Consider the following 7,930-nt stretch of genomic DNA (forward strand, 5'->3'; position numbering starts at 1 on the left):
TTCAGAAAGCACAGTTCCACTGGCCCCAAGTCAATTCAGGGGTGCTTTAAGTTTCTTTAGAAACTTACAGCGGCTCCAGAGAGAACCATTGTCATGTTCTGCTCTGATTTCCTTTCCACGGGCTGTTTTGATTTTCATATCACCTCGTGTTCATTGCCCTAGCCTTTCCCTGCACCTGTGATATATCAGTGGTCATGTGATAGACACGATCAGGGTTTTCAGGGCATGCAGGCCTTAGCAATATTAAACAAATCTGTCTATCATGTTCTGTATTGCTTTATATTTCATAGTTAGATTAAGATGACCGCCAGCTTTTGAACACTGTCACATTGCATTTCAATTTTCTTGTATGCTTTTCAATCACAATAAGATTTCAGTCAGAGATGTTCAGTCTCAACAAGTGTTGATTAAATGTGAATGGAGGCAATGTCATGTTTTCAGATGTCCAAAGAATGGTTAATATTGCGCTATAAGACAAATGGCTTATAATAGCCAATTGTTGCATGAATAATGAGTGAAGTTTATCTGAAATGAAACTGTTGTCTGTACAATGACCTGAATATTGATGGATTTTCTGAGATTTGAAAGCAACAGACACAGATTGAGGAAAGCATCTGTCAGTTCTCATGAACTCTCCATGCGCCTTAATTCATGACACTCTTTTATCTGTAAAAATGGACAAATATATGGATAACAATTCATATTTAAGCTAGAGTTGTTTTTTTTTAAGAAGAGATAAAGACACTACTCTATAAACATTCTGGTTTTCATCAGAACTGCTCTTTATAAATTACTTTAAATCAAAATTATGCCTCAGCACTCTGTGGTCAGAAATCCGAGTGGAGGCTACACCCTCCCCCCAGCAGTGTGACAAGGTGTGCCATAGCCTCAGAGGGAGATCTAGCAATGACTAAACTACAGAGGAACTGTCTTAGATCTAATAAACAAATGTAAGCACTTCAGCTTAATTGGTTGCAACAGTCTGAGTTCTTAAGATGTGATGATGTCAGCTGTGTTACAAAAGTTTTTACGCCATGACTTTTAGTCCAAATGCTTTGCTCACAGCCGGTTTAAAATGGCAGGGGCTAAGAGGGAAAATGAAGGGGATGCTGTAAGGCCAGTAGTGAAGTGAATGAGTCATCTTCATGAAGCCGTTGTATATTTACCATTTAACCAGAGCTCTTCCAGATTTCCAGCCCACAATTTCAGAGTTCTCTCCACATGCGTAGTAATGTGTTTACAGTGTGGTCTCTGCACATAATGGTGAACATTAGGAAGGAAATAAAGACAGTCAAACTAAATAAAACACAAAAAGTAAGTATTTAGTGAAAGCTGTTTTCTACGTGTAAAGCAACAATCATTAAAGACGTTTAGAAAGAATCAGTCTGTAAAAGGCAAAAAATACATTCCAACTTCTTAGTCACCAAGTCATCCTTTAATAAAGGAGCCTAACAAAAACAGACCAAATAAAAACAGACAACCACTGCAAAAAAAAAACTGAACAAAGTGCCACAGGGGGTCTGTTATATACAGGTGTGCTCATTATTAAGTTGTTTATACTACACTTGTGTAAGGTGAGTACACTAAAACGATCCACAGTGCATACTTAGAACCAGCTGGTTTATAAGTGTGGTAATAATGGACACTTTTGTCCCACGATCCAACAGAAAATGTTGGCGCTGTCCCAAATAGTGCTATACTACCTACATAGTGCACTTCACTTTTATAATGTGCATTAATGTTTGACTGAAGGACATGAAGCTTATATTGAATATGAATTGCTAAAATATCTCACATAGAGTGCAGTATTTTAGTGCAGAAACCATTATTTTATGACATACATTGTACTTTACGCAGTGCAGATGGAGATAGTTGAGTGTCATTCTTTGGAAAACAAAAATTGGGGACCGCATTGCATCTGCAGCTTGGTATGATGTGTGTTGTAATAGCAACAGTTAATTACATTCTGTAAGTAAGAAATTGTGAAGTATACCGTTTTTAGGGCAGTCAAACAATCCCACAATGCACCCAAAACTAATGTACAACACATGTACACTGTAGTAGATAGTAGATACCCAAAATCCACTGCATTCTATGGTACAAATCCGAATTAGTTAGTGTCTGAACCTGTTTGATTCAGGTTCTGAATACCATTGAAATGCAAGTTGCTATTGCCGTATGTGTTGAAACCAAGAGACAGCTCAGTGGAATTATCCCTGAATAATTTAATATAAAGCTGGTTTAAGATGGTGAGTGTCTTCATTATCTTTATTTATTAAGTGCACAGGATTCACAGTTTGACTAATTTATACTGAACTGAAGAATCCTTAGTGAAATCAACTCAAACAGTGGGTGCTTTTCGGACCCTTTGACTCAGGGACTGACCGAATGTGGAAGGAAGGAGCGAAGCACAATGATTTAAGGCTCATTACATGGCTCAGATCTTGGCCTTTACCACACCCCAAACCGCAACCACGAAGGTTTTAGAAATCTGCCAGAGTTCTCATTGGAGGAGCCAAGGAGGCCTACTCCCAGAGCTTAAAACTAACAGGATCTGTAGGAATCAATAAACACAGGTGAATGTTCATGTACATGTCCATGTGTTCTTTTTAAGCACTGACCTCAGAATGGAGACCAGGAAAGTGCATAAATACGCCAGGAAAACCTACAATATCGTCATGTTCTACTTTGGAGACTGCTGTGGTTTTTGTACTCTGCCACATCCATCCTGTCAGAAAGGAGCCAGCCAATGGAGGCCTCTTCCCTGCTTGTCCTGTGAAACACGAAGAAACAGAGATACTACACTAAACTGGGCATTAGAAACGTGTGGGAAAGAAAAATAATAATAAAAAAATAATTATTTAAGATTTATTTACTGTCTTTGTAGTCTCCTAGCCATCAAAGTTCTGACTGATGAAATCTGCCTCTAAGTAGGCAAAAACATAACCAAGAGCATTTAGTATCAGTTCTTGGCTCCAAATCTGTGCACAAATGTCCTTTCAGCTCAAAATAACAGTTCTGTAACATTGACTCATAGACACCTGCGTTAGTTGACATCGTGATTAGTAATGCAGGGAGAGGGAGGACAAACCCACCCACCTCTAAGCTGTCAGTTCTGAAGGCTGCTCTGTTTGAATGCGTAATGCTGGTTTGTTTGACAGCTGTGTTCATTGTTTGAGCAACAGTTCAGAGATTATGACTTTATGTTTACTCAGTCTGTATTTGTATGGAAGAAAATATGTGAAACATGCAAGAGGACAAGGATGTTTACTACCAATGGACAAATATTTTGATTCACTCTGTCATACTTCAACACAAACGTCATCCCTAGCGGTAGTCATCCCTGCTGCTCTTTATGGAGCAAATAAGTTAAAAAGAAAAAAGAGAGGAAAAATGCAAACATTGTTTCCAAGCACAGTCACAGTCACAGTATTGTAAAGTATTGATTATGAGCTCAGTAAATGTACCATCAGAAACTGGGGTTATGGCTTGGTTTTTTAATTTTCCATCCAATAAAACAACATTTTAGTTTCCATTTAGACATTCTGAGTGCTGTTCCACTGATAGACGTTGCCTGTATGAGACACTACCATTGTGCACACTGAACTTCGCCTGATAAACGAAGGAACTGATCTTGAAGATTTTATTACATTGTTCAAACATCACACCCTGAATCATGATTGCCAAAGTTTCAATGTCTTGCCCAAGTCTGTGTTAATAAAGCCGAGATAAACATGATCAGCTCACAGCAAAACATGACTAAAGCTAAAGGAATGTTAGAGCTGACACTGAGATTATTGTTTTTCTGTGATAAAGATAGGTATTCTGACCAGGTGGGTGATAGAGAACAAGAACCAGTATTAGCCACATTTTGGTCCACTATGTACATTTTGGACCAAACTTTTATTAAGAGATTTATATTTCTGGCATTTAGCTTTGTTACTGCAGCCCAGCTAATACATAGTACAGTTATTGGGCATTCACTTTATCACTTTAAACCAAAATTGAAGTTGTGGGTATTTGTGTTAACAGGATATATTTCTTAAAAATAACAGCTGCACGAGGAAAAAAATACTATACTGAATACATTAATCCTCCATATGTGCCAAACATGGTATAATCCAGTGTTTCATCGAATATATTGGACAAAGGGCGCAGCGGGTAGTGTTACAGTCACACAGCTCCAGGGACCTGGAGGTTGTGGGTACGATTCCCGCTCTGGGTGACTGTCTGTGAGGAGTTTGGTGTGTTCTCCCCGTGTCCGCGTGGGTTTCCTCCAGGTGCTCCGGTTTCCTCCCACAGTCCAAAAACAGTCAAAAAAGTGTCTGTAGGTGAGAGTGTGTGAGTGAATGTGTGAGTGTGTGTTGCCCTGTGAAGGACTGGCTCCCCCTCCAGGGTGTATTCCCGCCTTGCGCCCAATGATTCCAGACTCTGGACCCACCGCGACCCTGAACTGGATAAGCGGTTACAGATAATGAATGATGAATGAATATTGGACAAAGGTTAGGCTTAATAAATTGTATCCAGGAATAGACCCAATATGTGACCGTTGCCACCAAGATCCAACCTCCCTAATACATATGTATTGGTCATGTCCTTCATTGTTTACGTTTGGGACTGATGTTTTTTCTACTCTGTCAGAGGTATTAGAGATAAAGTGTGGTCCTAATCCTGTTACAGCAATCGTTGGTATCATACAATCAGGATTGTCAATCCCCAAATATTGTTATGACTTTGTAGCCTTTGTGACCTTGCTGGCAAGACGACTTATTCTGCTGAAGTGGAAACATTCAGTACATTCCACCCACTCCGAATGGATCGAATGGATGAAAGACATTCTTCACTACAGCAATTTGGAACGAATTCAATGCACTATGAATGGTTCATCTTCTAAATTTAAAAGAATCTGGCAACCCTTTTTCAGTTTTGTAGAAAAGCTCTCACTTACAATCATCCCAGAGGGCCTGTTTCTTCCTGTGATCAAAGCCTGAAATGCCATTATTAATCGACTACATATTATAGAATAGTGTAATGTAGAATGCTAGGAACTTTATTGATATGTGTATATGTGTGTGTGGGTTTTTTTTGTTTTGTTTTGTTTTTAAATATATATCATATTTATAGACATATACTGTGTGTATATAAATGTAAATATATGGTTATTTCTTCATTTACCTTTATCTCACTCTGTGAACCTGAGCTATTGAGTTTGTGAAAAACAGATTTGTAAAAATAACATAATTAATGATAATAATAATAAAATAACAGCTGAAAATATGTCTTAAAAATATGAAATTTGATAGTTGTGTCTCATGTTTCTGATCTGCATTATGTGCATACACTGCTGCTCCCATGTTTGGGCCCAATCATATAAATCCAATAAAGGCTATTTTCTTCAGGGAGCATAAAGCAATTAGATTTTTCTTCTTCTGAAAAGCACACTTTGTAAAAAAAATATCAGTTTAATTGTGTGGTGCATTTTCGTGGTAGGTGTATTTTATAAATTCTATTTGTAATGTGAACATGCACCACAAAATAACACCAAGAGCTGCCATTTACTTTGCCATACATTTTACTTTGGCTCCCTCTAGTGGGAACATCTATAGCAAGAAGTGTTTCTGGGGAAAGTACTCCCTCCTTCCGGCGCAAACAAAGGTTTAAATCAGCTGGAAATCAGATAGAGAGCTTCATCGGGCTTTATAAACACAGCTCAGTGCTAGAACTAAAAGTTCTGGAATAGCATGGAATGGCAATGTGGTGTAAAGAATAAAGCATGCATTCCCAAACCAAAAACCTGTACTGTGTGATTTCTTTGTTCATTATCTAATACATTGTGTAATCTCAATAAATAAACACTTATTTAACCCCTCATCATTGTTTGTGGCACAACAGTATAGATGCTGAAATATGATTATGACCGTATTCATTTCCTGCTGATCTAAGTTGGTATAATGACCTTCTTCCAGTCTGATAGTGGTTTAGATGGTCATCCTGCATGGTTATCCAGGATGAATAGAATAGTTGTATCCAAATCACATATCGTCACTGTAACTGTCCAAAGGGAAACATGTATGTTCAAAATAGAAACTTTATAGAAGAAGGAAAAAAAAACATTCTTGACTTTCAATGGATGGGCAGCACGGTGGCGCAGCAGGTAGTGTCGCAGTCGCACAGCTCCGGGGACCTGGAGGTTGTGGGTTCAAGTCCCACTCCGGGTGACTGTCTGTGAGGACCTTGGTGTGTTCTCCCTGTGTCAGTGTGGGTCTCCTCCGGGTGCTCTGGTTTCCTCCCACCGTCCAAAAACACACAGTAGGTGGATTGGTGACTCAAAAGTGTCCATAGGTGTGACTGTGAGTGTGTGTCGCCCTGTGAAGGACTGGCACCCCCTCCAGGGTGTGTTCCTGCTTTGCACCCAGTGATTCTGGGTAGGCTCCAGACCCACCGCGACCCTGAACTGGATAAGTGGTTACAGATAATGAATGAATGAACTTTCAATGGAATTCATTGTAAAATTAGTTAATTCCAAGTAAATTTGGGGCATTTCAATTGGTCCATTCATCATGAAATGTTTACACAGTGTGAAGCACAGCTGCTGTGTTCATGTGATGCAGTAAAATAAACTGGAGATACATCTTTTTCTTGAACAGTGACCATATGCTGCTATTGCTGTTGACCGGTATATCAGCTTCTCTTGCTGCTAGACAGCATCTGTAGTATTGCATGTTGTTGTTGTGGAACAAACATTCTGCTGACACTTGGCCCTCAGCATTATGACCTTAGCTGCTCCAAACTGTGATAATGTTTTCTATGGAGATTGTACAAACCAACTGTGGTGAATCATCAAATTCAATAGATTTATGGCTTGGTCCTTAACCAGTGGTTTATTGCTGCTCAGTAACGGCAGCAGTTGATCCTTATATGAAATAGACGCAAGGAGCTTACACACAGGCCTTTGTAATAGAATGCTTCTTTCTTGTAGACCACAAGATGTCTCCCTCCTCATGCTGAATATTTCCCACAAGCCTTTACTTGCGGAGTGTGTGGGTGGCACTAGCGCAGTAGCTCAGATGAGCTCTAGCTGTGTTGGAATGTTGAGCTCTGGGCTGCATCAGAGCTTTTCCAACAGGATTTTTTTTGTGGAAATATGGATTAGATGTGTCTGACCCTGATCACAGTAAAGTACTAATAGAGGTGAAATAAGGCAGACACAGATAAATGTGCATTTAGGAGTGTATTCTTCAGACAAACCTATCAAATGATGAGTTTGATGGGCTACGCTGGCAGAAGAACAAATCGAGGCGACAGTAGACACAGGCTCAACAAAACCAAACTGAACATGACCTGAAATCATTCATTCATTATCTGTAAGCGCTTATCCAGTTCAGGGTCACGGTGGGTTCAGAGCCTACCTGGAATCATTGGGGTAAGGCGGGAATACACCCTGGAGGGGGCGCCAGTCTTTCACAGGGCAACAGGGCACACACACTCACACCTACAGACACTTTTGAGTCGCCAATCCACCTACCAACGTGTGTTTTTGGACTGTGGGAGGAAACCGGAGCACCCGGAGGAAACCCACGCAGACACGGGGTGACCTGGAATCAGAATTTCTCAAAAAGAAAAAAACAGTCTGAAGGCATGGACCCAACCGACCCTGTATCAGCAGAGAGTGCGTCACCTAAAACCCCACTCAACATCTTTGAGTTCCAAAACCTGTGGCCGTTTACAACCCTTGAGGCAAATATTTACTGTAATTCTGTATAAAAAAAATCACTCTTGGTCTCAGACTGATTCTGTGATCATAGCGATGTATTCCCCAGTCTCCAGAGCTAAATCCAAAAGAGCACTTTTGGGATCTGGTAGAATGAAAGATTCAGAATAAATTTCCAAAACGTAAAGGATGCAATCATGTCAACATAATGAGAATTTC

Source organism: Hoplias malabaricus, chromosome Y (assembly GCF_029633855.1).
Source record: "Hoplias malabaricus isolate fHopMal1 chromosome Y, fHopMal1.hap1, whole genome shotgun sequence".
NCBI lineage: Eukaryota > Metazoa > Chordata > Actinopteri > Characiformes > Erythrinidae > Hoplias > Hoplias malabaricus.